The 21,491-nt window shown below is 42.2% G+C and overlaps 1 protein-coding gene across 2 annotated transcripts in view; it reads left to right on the top strand.

Moving 5' to 3' along the window:
- The window catches only part of LOC126267159 (glutamate receptor 1-like), a 1,368,697-nt gene that overhangs the window by 1,261,737 nt on the left and 85,469 nt on the right, over nt 1-21,491 (top strand). The window lies entirely within an intron of this gene.

The following is a 21,491-nucleotide window of genomic DNA, read 5'->3' as shown; positions in this document are numbered from 1 at the left end:
AGTTCTAATTTCCAGGGGACTAATGACCCCAGATGTTAAGTCCCATAGCGCTCAGAGTCAATTTGATAATTCTCGCACCTATAAGCCCTTGCAGTCTTCGGAATTGTGTGGATGATTTTTTTCCGAAAGTCAGGCAGTATGTGGCCAGACTCATACATTCTACACACCAACGTGAATGTCGTTTTGTTGCCACTTCCCCAATGACTTCAGAAATTCTGATGGAATGTTTTGCATCCCTTTTGCACTATTTGGTTTTAAGTCCTCCAAAGCTCTCTTAAATTCTGATTCTAATACTGGATCTCCTATTTTCTCTAATTTGTCTCCCGTTTCTTCTTTTATCACATCAGACAAATCTTCCTCCTCATAGAGGCATTCAAGGTACTCATTGCACTTATCCACTCTCTCCTGTGCATTTATCAGTGGAGTTCCTGTTTCACTCGTAACGTCACCATCCTTGTTTTCATTTGACCGAAGGTTGTTTCGAGTTTCCTATATGCTGAGGCAATCATTCCGAAAATCATTTCTTGTTCCGATTTCTTCACATGTTTCATTCAGCCATTTTGTCTTAGCACCCCTGCACTTCCTATGTACTTCATTTCTCAGCGACTTGTATTTCTGTATTCCTGAATTACTCTGATTTTTTTTTTACTTTCTTTCATCGATCAAATGCAGTATTTTTACTGTTACCAATGGTTCCTTCACAGTTATCTTCATTGTACCTATGTTTTTCTTTACAACTTCTGTGATGCTCTTTTTAGAGTTGTCGATTCCAGTTCTCCTTCAGTTATGGTCTGGTGTGGGGTTTCGTATGAGTGCTGGAACACTCTCGTGGTTATCCTACTCACTCTGACTGCAAAACGGTACGTCAAACGGGGGATTTGAGCCGTTTTGCTGCCATTCACGAAGAGCATCTCAGGGGATTTTCTCCAACAGGATAACGCTCGACCAGATACCGCTGTTGTAACCCAACATGCTCTACAGGATGTCGACATGTTACCTTGGCTAGCACCATCACCGGATCTGCGTCCAGACGAGCACATATGGGACAATATCGGACGATACCTCCATAATTATTCACAACCACCTTTAACCATACCTGTACTGACCGACCAAGTGTAAAAAGCTTGAAACTCCATCCCACAAACTGACGTTCGGTACCTGTACATCACAATGCATGCACGTTTGTGTGGTTGCATTTAGCGTTCTGGCGGTTAGACTGTTTGTTAATGTGCCAGCATTTGTCATTTGCAATTGCTTATCTTGCCCTTACATTTGCTTGTGATCTTGCAATGTTAATCACTTAAATATGTTACCTGTTGTTGTGGTCTTCAGTCCTGACACTGGTTTGATGCAGCTTTCCATGCTAATCTATCCTGTGCAAGCTCCTTCATCTCCCAGTACCTACTGCAACCTACATCCTTCTGAATCTGCTTAGTGTATTAATCTCTTGGTCTCCCTTTACGATTTTTACCCTCTACACTGCCCTCCAATGCTAAATTTGTGATCCCTTGATGTCTCAGGACATGTCCTAGACAAATGTATTCACCAAGTTTAATTACTCTATATTAATTATTTTTGGTGATTTTTTCTATCAGTATACGCATATATTGTGCAAATAAACTTATAAAAATTAAGTTTTAAAAATGCTTAAACAGTTAAATAAAGTAATGACATTTGAGACATCCAATGAGAAGTTAAGGAACGTTATGCTTGGCTTAACGTGTTAGGAACGTCAAACGCACATTATAAATGACGTAACATAGTAAATTTTCAATAAAAACAAGTAGTGTGAACAGTTTTTAAGGACAAGGCTCCTTATAACGAAACATCCTGTCCTAGAGACAGGTGTTCTGACCAGGACTCTAACCTTGTTTGTGACAGGCAGTATTGTTGTGGAGTGAGCCATCAAGATCAGGTTGCCTCTACGCCACGTTTGTCTGCCAGTAGCTATTTCTCTTGCTTTCTGAACTCCCCATAAGAACATCTCGTAATATCGGCATCATTCTACAGCTGTACAAAAACCTCTCATGTTCTGATTTTAGATGAATTAGCTTGCTAAATGAGCTCCAGTAAACCACTCTTAACAAATTTTTCAAGGAAACTGTAGCATGAAAAATCAAGCAATTTCCAACTCCATAGCAGAGGTGTACGGTTTCATAGAAACACCATCAAAAACCGCACTTCATTATCACGGAATGACGTAGGGCGACATGGGCCCTTCTAAGCGACCGGCGGATACTTGGCAATCAACTTGCGTAGAGGGGCGGGAGCGGTTAACGCCCCGATGGCGCCATCAGAGGCAACCAGGGGGTGGCTAACGAGTTCGTTAGCGTGATGGCGTCTTAATACTGTGGGCTGCCAATGCAGCACCTGGCTCTGTCAACCCGACGCCGCGCTTACGTCAGCAGAGCCGTCTCGCTATAAAGAGAGGAAGGGCTATGAGATCGCACAGCACTCTTACTGATATTGATGTCAGCGAGAGGAACATTTATGACTGCGCTGAAACGTGTTACCACTTTAATGCGTCACCGACTTGTGCCTCAAAACTGAAAATCGGTGAATTTAAGTTATTTCTAGTAATAACTCCTCATTGAAACAAAACATTGCTACATGCCGGTGAACATCTGCACTAAATTTATATATTTTATGCTATTATGAGCTGATAGTGTTTTCACTGTAGTTATCAAGTTTCGTTACACTTTTCACTACGTGCTGAAACTGATGTAATTCATTACTTTTGAATACATTGCGGAAGTGAACAGTGATCAATGTTGTTACAAATATTTACTATCAAAAACAGTGTTGATCGTAAATTATTTATTCCGGTGACCGGTTTCGACCACAACTGTGGTCATCTTCAGACCTACAAGTCATACACAAAGCTTTGATTAGAGGGCTGCATATATTAAAGAAAATACATAAAGCTACACAGCTATCAAACGATGAATTACCAATGAATAAGAACCTCCTTCTGGTGGTAAACCTGGTGCTAAATCTGGTGGTAAATCGTTTCGAAACACACATATTGCTGCTCAGTAGTACATCGTCTGATGTGACAGTGTTTTTGCCATTCCACTTTCACAACAATTTCGTTAGAAAGAAGCCTGCTACCACATCTTTGGAATGGCCTCTATCCTCACCATGGCAACCACTAGCTTGCCTATCGTTTTACAACAACTTCAGTGGACAGAAGTCTTCTGCCACATCTTTGGAATAGGGTCCATCCTCACCATGGAAACCACTAGTTTACCCATCGACCCCAAAACAACTTCAGTGGAAATAAACCTGCTGCCACATCTTTGGAACTGCGTCTAACTTCACCATGGCAACCAGTGGTTCCAAATGGTTCACTAACAGGCCTTGAGAGGGAAATCCATGTATTGTCAAAACGATGTTCATTTGTCCTACATGTTTAAATATTTTTGACGCTTCTTAACTGACAATAGTTGTTGAATAAGCTAAGGTTTATGTGTGTTTGTTTTCTTTTCTTGTCAATGTTCTCTTAAGTAAGAAATTTGACGTTGTTTTTCGGGCTATAACCCATTAGTTAGCAATGACGTCACTGTCAGAAGTGGGCGGAGCCTCCAGTATATATAGTAAGGCGTGCACTGGTTTCTCCATTAGTGATTTACCACCAGAAGGAGGTTCTTATTCATTGGTAACTCATCGTTTTATAGCTTTGCAGCTTTATGTACCTGTATTTTCTTTAATGTATGTAGCCCTCTAATCAAAGCTTTGTATATGAATTGTAGGTCTGAAGATGACCACAGTTGTGGTCGAAACCGGTCACCGGAATAAACAATTTGGGATCCAGACTGTTTTTGACAGTAAAAAAAATGATATAATTCAAGTGAGGAAAACGTTTAAAATGTGTTGTGCTAATATGAATACGAGGAGGTACGTCCCCCTCACGCCATGCCCTAGCACTGTTAGTTACAAGCGGATGATTCGCTCACAAGCAGTGATATCGGTGCTTCACGGTTCAAAACTGTGTCACTGAGTAGGGCTGGCCTGTCCTTGAGTTACCTCTTGACCAAATTATTGTTCTTTTCCTAGCTGGTCAGTGTTGCAGTTCTTCTCCGTCGCAGTCGGTACCGCTATTGTGCAATCCGGTAAAGTGTGGCTTCCAAAAGAAATGTGAGTAGCTATCTGGAAAATAGAAATGTGGATTCCATCAGAATAAATTTATTGATAACAGCCGCCTCGAACTTTACGAAAATGAGCTTCTGCAAATAACTAACATAATTATCTCGAAAATGGGAGATATTAAGATGATGGCGTACACGAAGATTTTGGCTGGATCGTGTCCAAGCGGCGACTGACTAAATCAGCTACCAGTATTCAACTTCGTACTGTTTCGTACTTCATTAGTTACTCTGGAATGGTTTTGTATCCACAACTTATTTAGAAACACTCCAATAGCGCTGTACACCAATAATTCCACAAGTACAGCCAACGACTGATATACTCCCTCTCATGTTATCTACGTGGTAGGTGGTTTAATGATACTGGCATTTCCATTTAACGATTTACTGTTTCTCCGATCTAACTGCCTGACGACAAAAACTAAAGCACCAGAACGGGACGAGGAAACGAAATGAAACTTTACGGACTGAGAGAATATGTTACGTTATTTCAGTGATTACAAAATCACTATTCATATGCAAGGAAACATTGTGTGGAGTGACGATTCACGGTACACAATGTGGCGATCATAGGGCAAGGTGTGGATATGGCGAATTCCTGGTGAACGTCATCTGCAAGCGTGTGTGCCAAAATTCGGAGGCGCTGGTGTTATGGTGTGGTCGTCTTTTTCATGGAGGGGCCTTGCACCCCCTGTTGTTTTGCATAGCGCTATCATAGCACAGGCCTACGTCATGTTTTAAGCACCTTCTCGCTTCCCACTGCCGAAGAGCAATTCGGGGATGGCGATTGTATCTTTCAACACGAGTGAGCACCTGTTAACGATGCACCGCCTGTGACGGAATGGTTAGAGGGCAATAACATCCCTGTAATGGACTGTCCTGCACAGAGTCCAGAGCTGTACCCTATGGAACACGTTTGGGATGTTTGGGAACGCCGACTTCGTGCCGGGCCTACCGACAGACATCGATACCTCTCTTCAGTGCAGCACTCCGTGAAGAATGGGCTTCCTGGGCTGCCATTCCCCAAGAAACCTTCCAGCACCTGAGTGAACGTATGCATACGAGAGTGGAAGCTGTCATCAAGACTGAGTGTGGACCGACACCATACTGAATTCCAGCATTACTAATGGAGAGCGCGACGAACTTCTAAGTCATTTTCAGGCACGTGTCCAGATAATTTTGGTCACATAGTGTTCCTAAAGTACGCCTGTGACGTCAATAGACGCCAGACGCTTGATTACCGACAGCCATGTTGTTTGAGAATATGCATCTTTTGGTTTGTGCTCGACAGCTCCTTCCCGTGCGATGTATGGGCGTTGTAACTTACGCGTATTTAGTGGAAACGCTGATGACTGTAACAACAATGTGTAGCGTGTGCGACTCTGCCGACATTCAAGTGAAAGACTGTAATTGGTGCAGGTCTGCTATTCTGAAATAACATCAAAGGTATCCGAATGTCTCAATATAACGAGCTAACGAACAGATTACGACCAACACTCTCTCAGACGGCAGTTCTTCAGACTTCATGGAGACGTTGGGAAGGACGTTGCTAGACAATTTGGTGATCAGGAGTGATGCACCATAATCTGTCTTCCCTTTACAGGCCTACCTCAATGAACAAAAGTTCTTCCACACCTCGAGTCAAATCATCAATAATCGCGTTGAGTGCCATTGGACGACACGTGTCAATACCATCGACTACGCTCAATAGAGCGTGTCATGTTGTGTCTACTGCACGCACTTCTTTACCTGCGTCCCCATTTGGTGTGATGAGAGCCTTCGCGTCTCTCTCTCTCTCCCTGTTTTTTTTTTTAATAAAGAAGATTCCAATAAAACTAAGTGTTTCCAATTGCAGAGTTCATAAATACAAGTCCATGCCCTGCATAACTACTTCTTTCAAAACTTCCAGATACATCCATATCTATTAGGTACTGATACCAACAGTCAATTCTCTCAGTCGTTGCAACAGAAGTCTAGCTACGGCATCTGCGTAGAATATTACATTAGGAAGTAGATGTAAGTGTACAGCCCTTCAATGCAGAGCACACAATTTTAACCTGTCACAATCAAAATAGTTATTCTCTCTGTTTTAGTACTGCAGACGGGTAAATACAACTAAACATATCGTAGTAGTCATTACTTTCGTCACACAACGTTATCAGAAACAACGGCATCCCACGGTTTGAAGAAGTGAAAGTTTGCTCTGTATATAATTTGTATTTAGAAATTTAATTTCCTCGGAAATTTTTATGAATACGGAAGGAGTTATTAAAACTGTGAGCTGCACGGAAGCACCGATTCCGTCCCTAATATGCTCGTTCCATCGGGCAGTCTCCAGTATACATTCGTGGACATTGAAACTGCAACGCTAGGAAGAAAAGCTAACAACGAAATTTCACTTATGTGCATATGCAGTGTGGTAGGAAGAATGCATCTCGAAAGAACTTGGGTGATCTGGGAGTATCCAGTCCGCGAAATGTAGCACACAGGGTGCCGTAGCAATAGCTCCAACGTAGTTGGCCATTGATTTCAGTTAAGTTTGGAGGACTGATACACATACCTCAATCCATGCTGCTTCAGCTTTTGAGAGGCTACAACAATCGTAGCGGCTGGCAAGTGATGGCGTGCCTGTTTGTTGGCAGGATGCAGATTCGGAATACGTGCTGAGTTGGACAATAGTCGAGCTCCTCTGTATTGATGATGTAGGTCAGGCCGACAAGATTGAACAAGCGGTCTTACTTTATCTTGTTGAAAGATAACCACAGAGAGGTCTTGAGTATAGGGAATAGCCACCGGCAGCATCAGCAAGTCAGACACACAACGGCTACTGGCAAAATTACAGGCTATGCGAAGCAGATGTGATCGTGTTGTGTTCCGACTGGATCTCCATACCATCACGCTAGGCGCTGAGCACTATCTCCATACCATCACGCTGGGCGCTGGGCAGTCTGGTAAAGTTTGCTCTTCTCTCTGGCTTTATACATGGATATGTCAATCGTGACTCTGTACCAGGATTAGTCTGAAAACAAAACGTGGTGCCACTACTACGTCCAGCATTGTTGTTGCCTCTCTCTCTCTGTTGCCTCATGAAGGGAAGCTGCAGTTGTCACCGTCGCAGTGTCCATGTAGATAATTGTCTTGCTGCGAACAGCCAACTTCCTGATGCAAGATTAGTGATGTGACTGTACGATCCTGTACGGCCGAACGAACAAGATGGCTGTCGACATAAAAGTTTTCTGGGTTTGGTACCGCGTCATAATGTGAAAACTACAGCTGCTATAGAAAAGCCAACGTTTCGGCCACGATTGAAGCGTCATAAGACCCAGAACAAGGCCGCTGCAATCGTGGTCGAAACGTTGGCTTTTCTATAGCAGCTGTAGTTTTCACATTATGACGCGGGTACCAAACCCAGAGAACTTTTATCTCGACTGACTCTTGCAGCGGAAGCCTACGCAGTTATACGAGGGCTATCCATAAAGTACATTACGTTTTGGAATTACAAATAAATAAAGTATTGGAAAAGTTTTTTATTATATACAGATGAAAGCCACAGTTTTTTATTATATACAGATGAAAGCCACACTTAAATACTACTTTTCTACATAGTTGCCATTTAAATTAAAGCAATTATCGTAGCGATGGACGAGCTTGGAAATTCCTTAGTCGTAAAATTCGGCCGCCTGCGCCTTCAGCCACGTGGTTACCTCTTCTTGAAGCTGTGCGTCTTCATCAAAACGCTGCATAGCCAACCACGTCTTCATTGCTGGGAATAAGTGGAAATCGCTCGGTGCCAGGTCGGGACTGTACGGCGGATGAGGAAACAACTCCCACTTAAAAGATTCGAGAACTTCACGAGTGGCATTTGCCGTGTGGGCCCGGGCGTTGTCGTGAATCAGCAAGATCTTTGACCCCTACATTCCCTTGCGCTTCTTTTGTATTGCTCTTCTGAGGTTGTTCAGAGTTTGGCAATACCTTTGAGACTTTATTGTAGTGCCTCATTTCCAGGAAATCCACAAAAATCGCACCTTTTCTGTCCCAAAAGAGGTAACCACGTGGTTGAAGGCGCAGGCGGCAGAATTTTACGACGAAGTAATTTCCAAGCTTTTCCATCGCTACGATAAGTGCCTTAATTTAAATGGCAACTATGTATCTAAGTGTGGCTTTCATCTTGATATAATAAAAAAATTCCCAATACTTTATTTATTTTTAATTCCGAAACGTAATGTACTTTGTGTATAGCCCTCGTATAAGATGGCTCTCCTCTCGGGCACTAGTGGCATCCCGAGCGCTTCTAGGCTCTTCAGTCCGGGACCGCGCTGCTGCTACGGTCGCAGGTTCGAATCCTGCCTCGGGCATGGATGTGTGTGATATCCGTAGGTTAGTTAGGTTTAAGTAGTTCCAAGTCCTACGGGACTAATGACCTCAGATGTTAAGTCCCATAGTGCTCGGAGTCATTTGAACCAATGTATGGCACTGGACGTTGAGACCCGGCAAAGTGTTGAGTATCGCCCTTCTGAATCCACTGGTTCCGTATTCACATGACAGTGTACGATCCCGTCCAAAGCGGACAGAATTGTAGCGGAAATGAATCGCAGTTTCGATAGACTACGGTCCTGTCGCTTCTCATAAATGACAAATATTCAAATGCGATTTCCGAATGAGAAATCCGCTGCGTGATCATTCCTTATTCGCAGAACGTTGATAGCGTTACTCCTACCCTCTTTGTTCTGTCACGCTGAAAAGCCAGTCATTTGCTTATCAAGCATGTAATATATTTCAGTACTAATTTGACGTTTGTTGCATGTCGTAATAATGGTGTTGCAGCTTTAGCAACCAGCAGTGCATGCACATAAAATTTCTGATACGGAAGCATTTCTCTGTGTTTAGCAATATTAGTAGTTGCAGCACGAAAACTGAGTATCCCTTCATCACGTGCTGAATTGGCTCCCGCTCTTGAGTGTCTATCAGACCCAATCTATAGAAGAGAAGTGTTGCTTCATATTTACTCTATTGATTTTCTAGCACCATTCTTGTTACAGGCTACAAGAGGTATCTCACAACTTTTGTAACACCTAGGCAAAATGCGCTGGAGGAACATTTCACAACCTTCGAGGCTTGGAGAGAACTATAATTACTGATTAAATGTCCATAAATACATAAAAGGAATAAGAGATCTACAACGCTTCATGGTGAATACCGCAGACGCCTCTTATACAGTCCGAAATATATGTCGAGCGCTGTGTATAAGAGATTATGTAAGACTTCTCCGTTATAACGCACTGAATATACCAGTAATATGATTCATATATTTAGGAAGTCTTTAATAGGATTTGACATTTTACAGCGCCACAGATGTGTCGGCTGACATATTCGAAGTGACTCCCCGTCACATTCTCCCCTTATACAATCAATTCTTGGCCGCCCTCTAAAGACACACACGGCTGGCTAATGCGTGGGTTTTCCACTTTACCACTAACCAGGACCCCACACTGCTGTCTCATTACATTTCTCTTCATGAAATGTAATTGACTGGCAGCGGGAAAGGAAAACCAAGCCGAACTCGGGAATCTCATTCCTCTTAACTGAACGGATATCGAAGCGCATACCCAAATTGAGACGAAAATATGGTGCGTTTTATTTTCAGCGCCCGCTCTTTCAATATTTTGGTAACAGTCAGAAGTCGCTCCCTTGTGAGTTATTGCCTTGTTTCAAATGATACAATATTGTGGTACGAAAACTCCACAAATCACATAAGATCGATTATACTACAAGTTACATAGAAAAATATTCGTCAGCATTCATTTTACTTTCTTGAGCAGCCACTAATATTCTATCACGAAATATATGAGGGTCAGTCGTGTAAGATGTAAGACCGCTTTTATTTTGTGAACGGTTCCAAACATAGAAGGCGGTTTTTGGTCAATGTTAGAGCGCTCAGGGACACGTGTTTTTTGGTTTGTTTAATATTTTTAAGGCTGGTATCAACGGAGATATTAAAGCAGGTATGTTCTAAAATGGAACTGCGCAATTGTTATAACTGCATTCAATGGTTCTTGAGAAGACAGTTACAGTGCTATAGCGATTCTTAATGTTGACGTTGAAACCTGTTGTAAAAAATTCGAGAAATGTCCTGGAAGTTGAGAGCAGTGTTGTCGGAATCGGTATTAGTGGTGTTTACACTGCCAACCTGAGCTCTCGTGCTACGCTGTGTCAGAATGTCAATAAATTCACCTGTTTACTGCAGGCCGCCCATTTCTGCTTCAATAATCGTTGCGTGCAGACATGTAAACAAAAAAATGGTTCAAATGGCTCTGAGCACTATGGGACTTAACATCTGTGGTCATCAGTCCCCTAGAACTTAGAACTACTTAAACCTAACTAACCTAAGGACATCACACACATCCATGCCCGAGGCAGGATTCGAACCTGCGACAGTAGCAGTCGCGCGGTTCCGGACTGAGCGTCTAGAACCGCGAGACCACCGTGGCCGGCAGACATATAAATCAATGAGAAGAAGTTGGATGTACCACTTTTATATGTTGAATGTGAAAGAAGTGCCGTAAAAATAGTACAACGGTAAAGGCTGTCTATCCGGATCGCCAATGTCCGACACGCCAGGCAATTGCACGAATTATTCAGACGCTGGTAGGGACAGGCTGTTTAAACATCAAAAACACAAAAAGAGAGCGAGAAAGAAGGCTGCAACCGACAGAGAACGCGAAGAAGCTGTTCTGGCTACACGCTAATGAATCCGCATAGTGGTACGAGACATTTTGCGAAGGAATGTGAAATCAACCAGACGAATGTCATTCGCATCCTGCATCTACAGAATTTCCACCCCTATCATCTGTCACTAATCATGTACTGGACCACGATGATTTCGAACTCGTACAGGATTTTTTCGGTTTGCCCTTCAGCAGGTGAGAGACGACCCAATGTTTTTCCAATGTGAGTTCTTTACCAATGAAGCGACGATTAGTGACCACGCTAATGTAAATTGGCCTAGCATGCACTACTGTCAGACGAAAACACACACTGGCTTCATCAGGGACAACATCAACAGCCGTTGTGCGACATCGTGGGAAATCAAAGTGTGGACCTTACTTAATCTCAGGCGATCCAAAGAGACATGCTTACGCTCTGTTTCTGACGAACATTATGCCAGTTCTTCTAGAAGAGGTAGCACTGGATATTCGATAGTGTATGTGGCTGCAATGGAACAGTTTTCCATCTCACTCCTCCCGTGTTGCATCCCAAAGACTGAATGACAACTTTTCTGGCCATTGGATAGGACGAAATCCTGTTTTCACAAAGACCTGCAAGGTGCTTCTAAATTGACTCCTCTTGATTTCTTTATTTGGGGAGCACTCAAAGGTGCAGTCTACGTCGAAGCCCCAACTACATCAGACGACATGCGTCGTCGAACCGCCAGTGCATGCTCTGTATCATCCACTGTAATTAGATCTGTTCATTGTTCTTTCGAACCGGCAGGGTGTGGCCGTGCGGTTCTAGGCGCTACAGTCTGGAACCGCGCGACCGCTACGTCGCAGGTTCGAAACCTGCCTCGGGCATGGATGTGTGTAATGTCCATAGGTTAGTTAAGTTTAAGTAGTTCTAAGTTCTAGGCGACTGATGACCTTAGAAGTTAAGTCCCATAGTGGTCAGAGCCATTTGACCCATTTTTTGATCTTTCGAACGGCGATTTCAGTCCACTGTCACGAGTTTGAACACAATATATTATAGGACGAAGTTATTTTTTTGGAAGACAAAATTTATGTTTTGTGGTTTTGGTGGTTACCAAATCGTTGCTAGTAAATTGTTTAGTTCATTTACATGTCAATGAAATTGCATTGCAATGTCAAATAAATCGACAGCGTGTATTGCACGTTTCTGCTAACATTGTCATTATGCGCTGACGTTGAGCATGAAACGACGTTTCGTTAAGAAGAATATTTATTTTGCGCCAGGTGGTCACCAAAAATATTTTTAATAAAATATTTAGTTCAACGAATTTATCTCATATGATATAATTTAAAGAAGTGTAGGTAGAGACAGTTGTCTGACGGCGTGTATTTTACTCCTAAGAAGCAAACAGCCACGTACAAGAAAAGATAGGTAAATATATTCCTTCAAACATTTCAAATTTTAATACGGTAGCTGCTTTTTGCAGCGTATAAGCCCTCTTCATTCTTGAAGAATGAACAGTGGATTTCTCTGTTCCAGCTCAAGTGAACCTGGGAGGATACACAAATGTGAAACAGTGTTCGTAGCTACTTGTGGTATGGTAGCCTCTAGCCTATGTCGGATTTCCATGTACAACATTCCTAGGTGAACCTTCGTCTTGGTCGTAAATTCGTTGAAGGGGATATAAAGCTTTATTCTAGTAGCGCAGGCCTATCTTACGGTTTACAACTACGTAGCTTGGACCGAGACGCGTGCTGTTTCCGGCCACCGTGCTATCATCTTCTAGGACATGATTTTTTACGACTGGTTTCAACGTCAACATTAATAAACGCTTTGTCACTGTAATTGTCTTCTCAAGAGCTATCGAATGCAGTTATAAAAAGTATACGGTTCCATTAAAAAAAACGTACTGGCTTCAATATATCCATTGAAACCAGTACTAAAATAATTAACTAAAAAAATTACGTGTCCGTCGAAGCTCCAACAATTTACGAAAACCGCGTTTCGATGTGTTTAACTGTTCTTGAAATAACAGTAGTTTTACGTCTTCCATGACTCACCTTGTATATTCAAAAACAAAAACTGTCCTTTCACTTTCTCTGGTATGAAAGCCTTACTTTCCTGCATTAGATATAGCCGAGCACGTTTTCTTTCCCCAATGTAGTGAATCAAGTACTGAATCAAAACTGTGTGGATGTTGTTGGTCTTCGAAGTTTCCAGTAAATCCATGTAGGCGACACATTTGCGGTGCGCTGTGACTTGACCGTATTATGAAACACAAGTAACGGTGGTTGTGGATATTTGGAACATTGGTTGAGGCAGATATTTGTCCCAGTCGACTTTCATCTCTCCTTCTTATACCAAGGTATTTGCTTATAGAAAGATTAATGTGATATTAGTAAACTGCGGGAGCATCCAAGGAGCCTAAGGAGGGCAATGAGAGAAGCGTTTACTGACATTGAAAGTAAAATTTTGTCAACTGATCTGAGTAAAAACCCGTACATAAAATAGTAAGCGAATTGAAATCACTTAGTGACCATACTAGCACTGAAACTGAAGATAAAAGAGAGAAGGCCGAAATACAGGACTACGTGTTTCGAAACTGTTTCCCAGCGGAATATTGTAACATGGTCCCTCCTTTAAATCATAGTACGAACGCCGAAGTAACACATACTGAGATAATCGATCGCGGAACAGAAAAGTAACTACAATCGCTTAGTAGTGAAAGGGCATCAGGACCAGATGAGATACCTATCAGATTCTACAAAGACTGTGCGAAAGATAACTGGACCAATGATGTGAACCTAACGACTGGAGAAAAGCGTAGATCATTTCCGTTTTCAAAAAGGGTAGTAGGACCGATGCTCATAATTGTAGGCTTACGCCACTGACGTCTATCTGCTACAGAGTTATGGAACATTCCTTCTGGTCACGTATTATGAAGTTTTCGGAGAAAGAAAATCTCCTCTATAAAAATCAAAATGTATTCCGCAAAGATCTTTCGAAACAAAGCTCGCTCTGTGTCTCCGTGAGACGCACAGCACTGTAGACAAAGACGCTCAGATTGATGCCGTTTTCCTTGTCTTCAGGAAGGCATTTGACAACGTCCCGCACTGCCGTTTAGTGAAAAATGTACGAGCTTACCAAGTGTCGGACAAGATTTGCGACTGTATCCAAGACTTCTTAATGGTATTATTCAACACTGGAATGGTATTATTCAATCGACTGAGGTAGAAATAATTTCCTGAGTATCTCAAGGAAGAGGAAGGCGACGGCAAACCACCTCCATTAGGACCTTGCCTAGGACGGCGGTGGGGACCTATCGCATCGGCTCTGTTAAGAAGCATGGGACTTCATTTCCATTTTTTACCTCAAGGCAGTGTGACAGGACCGTTACTGTTTACAGTGCATGTAAATGATCTAGCATGAATAGTCGGAAGCTCTTTGAGACTGTTCGCAGATGGTACCTTTGTCAATAAGAATGTAGTGACGTCAGAAGTAGTATCGATTTGCAGAATTACCTGCAGAGAGTTGATCTGTGCAGGCTCTGGCAACTGACCCTGAACGTAAATAAATGCAACATATTGCGTCTATAGTGGAAAAGAAAGCTACCACTGTACAAATTGCTGGAAACAGTCTTTACCGTAAAATATCTAGGATTAACTGTCGAGAACAACCCCAAGTGGAATGACAAATGGCAGGAGAAGCAGCTTCCAGAGTGACATTCATAGGAAGAATCTTAAGGAAATGTAACTTCTAATACGGGTGTTTATTTTAGAATCGGTAACAACTGTGTAAGTTGAAATGACAAGTTTAATGTTGCAAATTTTAGCACAAAAATTGCAGCCTTTACACAGTTTTCGACTCGACAACATAAAAACAGCGCAATGAATAACACATCCCGCTACATCAAAAAAAGAAGCAATCCTATACACAACACTATTAAATATTAACTTTCTGAAAGAACATTAATCCTAAGCACAATAATATGAAAGTTTAATTGGAAGGTTCTTTACAACATTGTTCCTACACACACGTTATGATGTTACTCAGTACTACGAAAATCGTCCTATTCCAGTTCAAAGATCGGTACTATTTAGGATGACAATCAAGTCTAAGGTGGATGGTTAGTTATGTGACAAGTTTGAGCGCAAGATTACCCAAAGCCGCTCGAGTTTACAGTGGACGGAAGCTGGTGAACCAAAAAAGTTTACGCCTCTGCACGCGGTATTTACCTTGAGCTGCTACCAATTGCCGACTGCAAGGCCGCTCTCTCCCACTGAAACTCCTACAAAACTACTCAGGCCTCTGCTGAACTTTCCAGCACAAACTTTCCCTATGTTTCTCGATATACGAGATAACATGTACTCAGCTCGAGTCTTAGTATGTGGCGATATACACGCACATGATTGGAGCAGCATGCATATTATAGTGTCCTCTCAGTTCTTGCAAGAACAATTAACTAATTTGGCTGGTTTGTTTCTCCACAGTTAGAGCTTAACGTTGCTACAGGTAATCTCTAGCTGGATTGCAGCCACTGTGAACGCAGTGCCAATACAAATTACTTCTCTGCATCGTACAGAGCATTAAGCGTTCCGTTCTGCACGTGACGCCAGTTCAGAGAAGAGTCCCCGAAAATTTCTTTCTTGTCTTACTCGTGGCAGAACTTCCTCCCCCACTTTGGTTCATTTGTTCTTCATGTCACGGCCTTTTTCGACCAATAGGAGCGTTCCTCTTATCTTTTGGAAACTCTCTCTACCAATCGCAATGTCCCTCCTATCAAATTGCGTCGAAACTTCAGTATTTTTCTCCTTTCTAGTGCTTTCCGCAAACTGGACGTTTTGTGCCGGTTCTAGACGTCTAAAGTACATTGACCTTTCCGTGTGTTCGTATCCCGCTGGAATTCCGAAACGCAGCTTTCTAAAGTTTTTTCTCTGTCTCTTGTGCAGATGTGCCACTACACGCAGTTCTCCCTCCTGAACCACCTGGCTAGGCTCGCTGACTTTCCTTTTGCCACCCCTTTAAGTGGTTTCTGTCGTAACCCCTGCAGCGCGCCATCGCTACGCCATTGTCTGCCTGGCTTTTCAAACTAAAAACGACTTACGTTGCCTGTTCCACCTTCTGCTCAAAGACATGCATTGTATAGGAACAGTGTGTTAATTACTAGCGATTGTCTGTCATCTCTTTTTGCATTACGTACTGATAGGCAAATGTTCACATAGCCGCTGAGTTACATTAGGTGTCATATTAACCTTCTTGTTGCAGTGTATAAAGCTCTCCTGTAAGGTGTAAATCTGACCATTTATTCTGCCATCTTAAAAACTAATCTATAAAGTAAGTTGCTTACAAGGCGCTTGTTCGACCAATTTTTGAATATTGCTCATCATTAAGGGAACCTTGTCTGCTGGGACTGATAGAAGAGATAGAGAAGATCTATCGAAGATTGGCGCGTTTCTTCACAAGTGTCACAAGCGCGAAAGCGTTACAAAGATCCACACCAAATTCCAGCTGCAGACGCTGCAAGAGAGGCGTTGTGCATCATGGAGAGGTCTACTAGTGATGTTATGAAAGAGCACTTTCCAGAAAGTGTGGAACAACATATTACTTTCCCCCAAATACAAGTCGCGGTAGGACCACGATGAGGAAGTTCGAGAAATTAGCTAACACAGAGGCTTACTGACATCATTCTTCCCACGCACCATTCGCGAGTGGAAAAGGGAAAGGAAGGAATCAGTTAGTGGTGTCAGATGTACCCTCCGCCACACACCTTTAGGTGGCTTGCGAACTATGACGTAGACGTGGAAGGTAATTCACACGCTGGTCTGTGGACCTACACAACTCTGACAGTAATACACCAGGACTACAGGCTCTCGAATAGATTACGAAAGTTTTCATGGATATGTAGTAATCCACTAGAAATCGAATGTCGCTAAGGCTAGCAATTTGTCAGTTAAAAATAAATGTAACGAATGAAATGCACTATATTTTAATATTAAAGTTTGGTATTGCGTAACAAGAAAACGGCATTATGAACTCCTTGAGAAAAACACCGTTTTGCAAAGCACTGTGAGAACAGATGTAGTAGCTTCATGCTGCCTCAAAACTGGGAGAAAGTCGCCCTTGTTAAGTCAAATGTAATTATTAGAACAGAAACGTCACCTATGAATATGTCTATAAGAGTTACGTCTAGAAAGTATTGCGATATACTGAACTGTACCAATGGCGTTAAAAAGAGAATTTAATGCGGACGAATGCTTCAACATTTAACAAACATAATTTTCATGAGGTGGTGTATCTAATTGAAACTGACATTCTAGTATTGTATTGCGAGAAAAAGCAATATTAAATGAATGAAATTCTGCCACTTGTACCGTAAAAAATGTCTTAGTTAGTTGTAATCGAATGCTCATCTTCATGTTTTCGCGGCGCAGACTGATCGATTAAATTTGTTTGTTTATTTATCCTACATCCCAAAGAAAGCAGGTGTTGATAGATGTGAAAATTACCGAACTATCAGCTGCAAAATACTAACGCGAATTCTTTACAGACGAAGGGAAAAACTGGTAGAAGCGGACCTTGGGGGGGATCAATTTGGATTCCGCAGAAATGTTGGAACACGTGAGGCAATACTAACCTTACGACTTATCTTAGAAGAAAGATTAAGAAAAGGCAAACCTACGTTTCTAGCATTTGTAGACTTAGAGAAAGCTTTTGACAATGTTGACTGGAATACTCTATTTCAAATTCTAAAGGTGGCAGGGGTAAAATACAGGGAGCGTAAGGCTATTTACAATTTGTACAGAAACCAGATGGCAGTTATAAGAGTCGAGGGGAATGAAAGGAAAGCAGTGGTTGGGAAGGGAGTGAGACAGGGTTGTAGCCTCTCCCCGATATTATTCAATCTGTATATTGAGCAAGCAGTAAAGGAAACAAAAGAACAATTTTGAGTAGGTATTAAAATTCATGGAGAAGAAATAAAAACTTTGAGGTTCGCCGATGACATTGTAATTCTGTCAGAGACAGCAAAGGACTTGGAATAGCAGTTGAACGGAATGGACAGTGTCTTGAAAGGAAGATATAAGATGAACATCAACAAAAGCAAAACGAGGATAATGGAATGTAGTCAAATTAAATCGGGTGATGCTGAGAGAATTAGATTAGGAAATGAGACACTTAAAGTAGTAAAGGAGTTTTGCTATTTGGGGAGTAAAATAACTGATGATGGTCGAAGTAGAGACGATATAAAATGTAGACTGGCAATGGCAAGGAAAGCGTTTCTGAAGAAGAGAAATTTGTTAACATCGAGTATAGATTTAAATGTCAGGAAGTCGTTTCTGAAAGTATTTGCATGGAGTGTAGCCATGTATGGAAGTGAAACATGGACGATAAACAGTTTGGACAAGAAGAGAATAGAAGCTTTCGAAATGTGGTGCTACAGAAGAATGCTGAAGATTAGATTGGTAGATCACATAACTAATGAGAAGGTATTGAATAGAATTGGGGAGAAGATGAGTTTGTGGCACAACTTGACAAAAAGAAGGGACCGGTTGGTAGGACATGTTTTGAGGCATCAAGGGATCACAAATTTAGCATTGGAGGGCAGCGTGGAGGGTAAAAATCGTAGAGGGAGACCAAGAGATGAATACACTAAGCAGATTCAGAAGGATGTAGGTTGCAGTAAGTACTGGGAGATGAAGAAGCTTGCACAGGATAGAGTAGTATGAATAGCTGCATCAAACCAGTCTGAGGACTGAAGACCACAACAACAACAACAACATGATTAGGGGGCCATTAGGCTCTCTTTTACATCGGACTAGGGTTTCATATATACAGTACCGTTTTTACATCATTATTACCTAAGAAATAACAATATTTTAACACGACAAATATAGTGTTAAAATGATTTGGGTGTCTATAGACATAATGTGAGTAAATAATATTGGCTAAGAACTAATACAGTTAACACTAACACCACTTCTACTACTATTGCGGGGTAGCAGCGTGGTCGTGGGCGTCTAGCCACGGTTCGCGTAGGTCCTCCCGTCGGAGGTTCGAGTCCTTCCTCGAGCATGGGTGTGTGTGTGTGTTATCCTTAGCGTAAGTTCGATTAAGTAGCGTGTAAGCATAGCGACCGATGACCTCAGCAGTTTGGTCCCTTAGGAACTTACTACCAATACTGCTGCGTCTGTCGCTAACAATGATAACAATGAAATAATAATAATAATAATAATAATAATAATAATAATAATAATAATAATAATAATAATAATAATGACTGTGGCAGATACAAAAAGAGTTAACAAGTGTACAAAATATATAATTTCTGATATAGAGAGTTCTGGGAAAGCGAAATTCAAGGAGACAGCACCAGATAAAAGTACTGGAAAATGACGAAGATTTGGTTGGTAAAAATGACGTAAAATGGTAACCAGTGCGTACAGGGACAATGATTCTCGAGTAGTTATTGAATTAACCGTCTTTTGAAACTGGAGATGTTACTCAGTTCTCTAACATAATGAGGATGGCTGTTCATGTCATCGGTACAAGAATACATCGCAATACCTTCTAGACGAAACCCTTGTAAATGTATTCAATGAGTAGGACTTCGAAAAAGGGGTCGAAAGATGGAATGGGACAGAAAGGATTTTTCTCCTGGTTACGCGTGTTTCTACCAAGTTTTTTCAGACAGCAGAGTTAAGGTGGAGAAGAGATATGACGGAGAGTGTACGCTAATAAGACAGTGCAGGAGGTTGAGTGTATGGGAGTCACTGCCCTTCTCTGCTAGCAGCCAGGACAGCTGTGGATATGATGGTGGAAAATGATCAAGGAATCGAACGTCAGAGGTATATCGAACACAAGCACGGAGAGACGTTATGCCTTCTTTCGCATTGTATATATGTGCTCAGCCCAATTTAGAATTTCATCTATTCCTACTGCTAGACACTTCACGGAGCAAGGGAAGTTGATCTTTGTCCCATGTAGGATTGAAGATTGTAGCGATTCCCGATATTTCCGTCTAATGAGCCTAGAATGAGTAACCAGTACGGCTTGGATTCTAGATTGTTTGTGCTGTAACCCTCTGTTCTGTGGCGATCTTGATAATGCACACGGATCGGTATTGAGTTCCTTGATAGCTGATTTCAGGTTTATTGGTTTTGCACTGAGCGTCAGCTAGAGGTCATCAGTGTACATGTGGTATTTGCAATAGGATAAAAGTGATGACACGATCACATACAATGAATAGAGTGTAGGACCTAACACAGAACCCTCGGGGCGCCTGAAACTACTTGCCTCAGCGTAACTTCATGGTGGCGGACACCGTGCATTGAGCGAGACGCCAAGTCTGTCTTACTTTCTCGTTATGTGTGCCTTATGTTTTATTCATAGCTCCTTATTTACCTTTTGTGGAGAAAACACGTTTCTTTCAAACACTCCCTTTATGTGTAGAACCCTATCTTGCTGACTGCTCTCGTCACCAGCGCCATGTACTTCTGAACGGCCAGCTACACAGCTCATTAAGGAGTCAGCCTCCTTTGATAACACGCCAGGAGTGTAGCAAGTGGATATATCTAGGTTTCTCTCTGTGATCTTATAGCTTACGCCTTCAGTTAATCATCCTAGGATAGATAGGATGAGTGCATGCAGTGTGTGGAAGAATGACGATCTGGCTTCAGTTCACAAACAGCTGAATGCGTTTTTGCGTGCACTCATCCGTCCACAGGCTTCTGCCTCGGGCTGCAGCGATGGTGAGGAATATGGCGCCTCGCATGGGACACCTCAGGTGGACCTCGAGCTCTGCAACCGACTCACATCGTAGTGTGCCCCACGAGATAGACCCGCCCTTAAAGCAGAGTGAGTGGTGATTGGTAACGCCTTCGCATTGCTGAAGGTAGAGCGCCAATAAGAGAAAAGCCATCTGGCCTCGCCTGTTCACCCTCTGAGTGGACGGGTGGATGTTCCTTCAGCAGAACCCGAGCAGGCACAATGGGGAGGGGTTGCAGAAGCTAAGATAACGTGTGTCACCTCACATGAATTAGCCAATTTCACAGCAAGTGAAATTCAATTGAGAAATAATGTAATAGCGAGGTAATATAGCAATGGCCGATTTCACCATTGTCTCATCCTCACAGAATATATGATGCATGAGAATCTTAATCCTCTTCGTTTTCATTGGAGTGATATTAGTACAATCTTTGCCAGCCAGAGTGGCCGAGCGGTCCTGGGCGCAACAGTCTGGAACCGCGCGACCGCTACGATCGCAGGTTCGAATCCTGCCTCGGGCATTGATGTGTGTGATAACCTTAGGTTAGTTAGGTTTAATTGGTTCTAAGTTCTAGGGGACTGATGACCTCAGAGGCGCAAAAAAATGTACAATGTTTGTAATGATCACTGGCCTCGCACAGACGTCAAATATTTTGTAAATTATTTGTTACTTCACTTCTCGTGTACATGACACGTTCATGACAACATCAGTGATTTGCATAAAAACAGGGGGAAAGGCCTTTTATTTTGGTTGTGATGCTCTAAGATGACCATGGATGATATTTAGTTGTTTTCCAATTTACGTGGAAACTGTTTAGTGATTTTTCTAAATGAGGACGAACTGCAGTAAAATATCCTGGAGTGGATTAGGAGTAAAAAACGTCATACATACATACGACC

Source organism: Schistocerca gregaria, chromosome 4, assembly GCF_023897955.1.
Source record: "Schistocerca gregaria isolate iqSchGreg1 chromosome 4, iqSchGreg1.2, whole genome shotgun sequence".
Lineage (NCBI taxonomy): Eukaryota > Metazoa > Arthropoda > Insecta > Orthoptera > Acrididae > Schistocerca > Schistocerca gregaria.
Note: the sequence above shows the minus strand (reverse complement) of the source record. Positions and strands in the feature narration are given on the sequence as shown.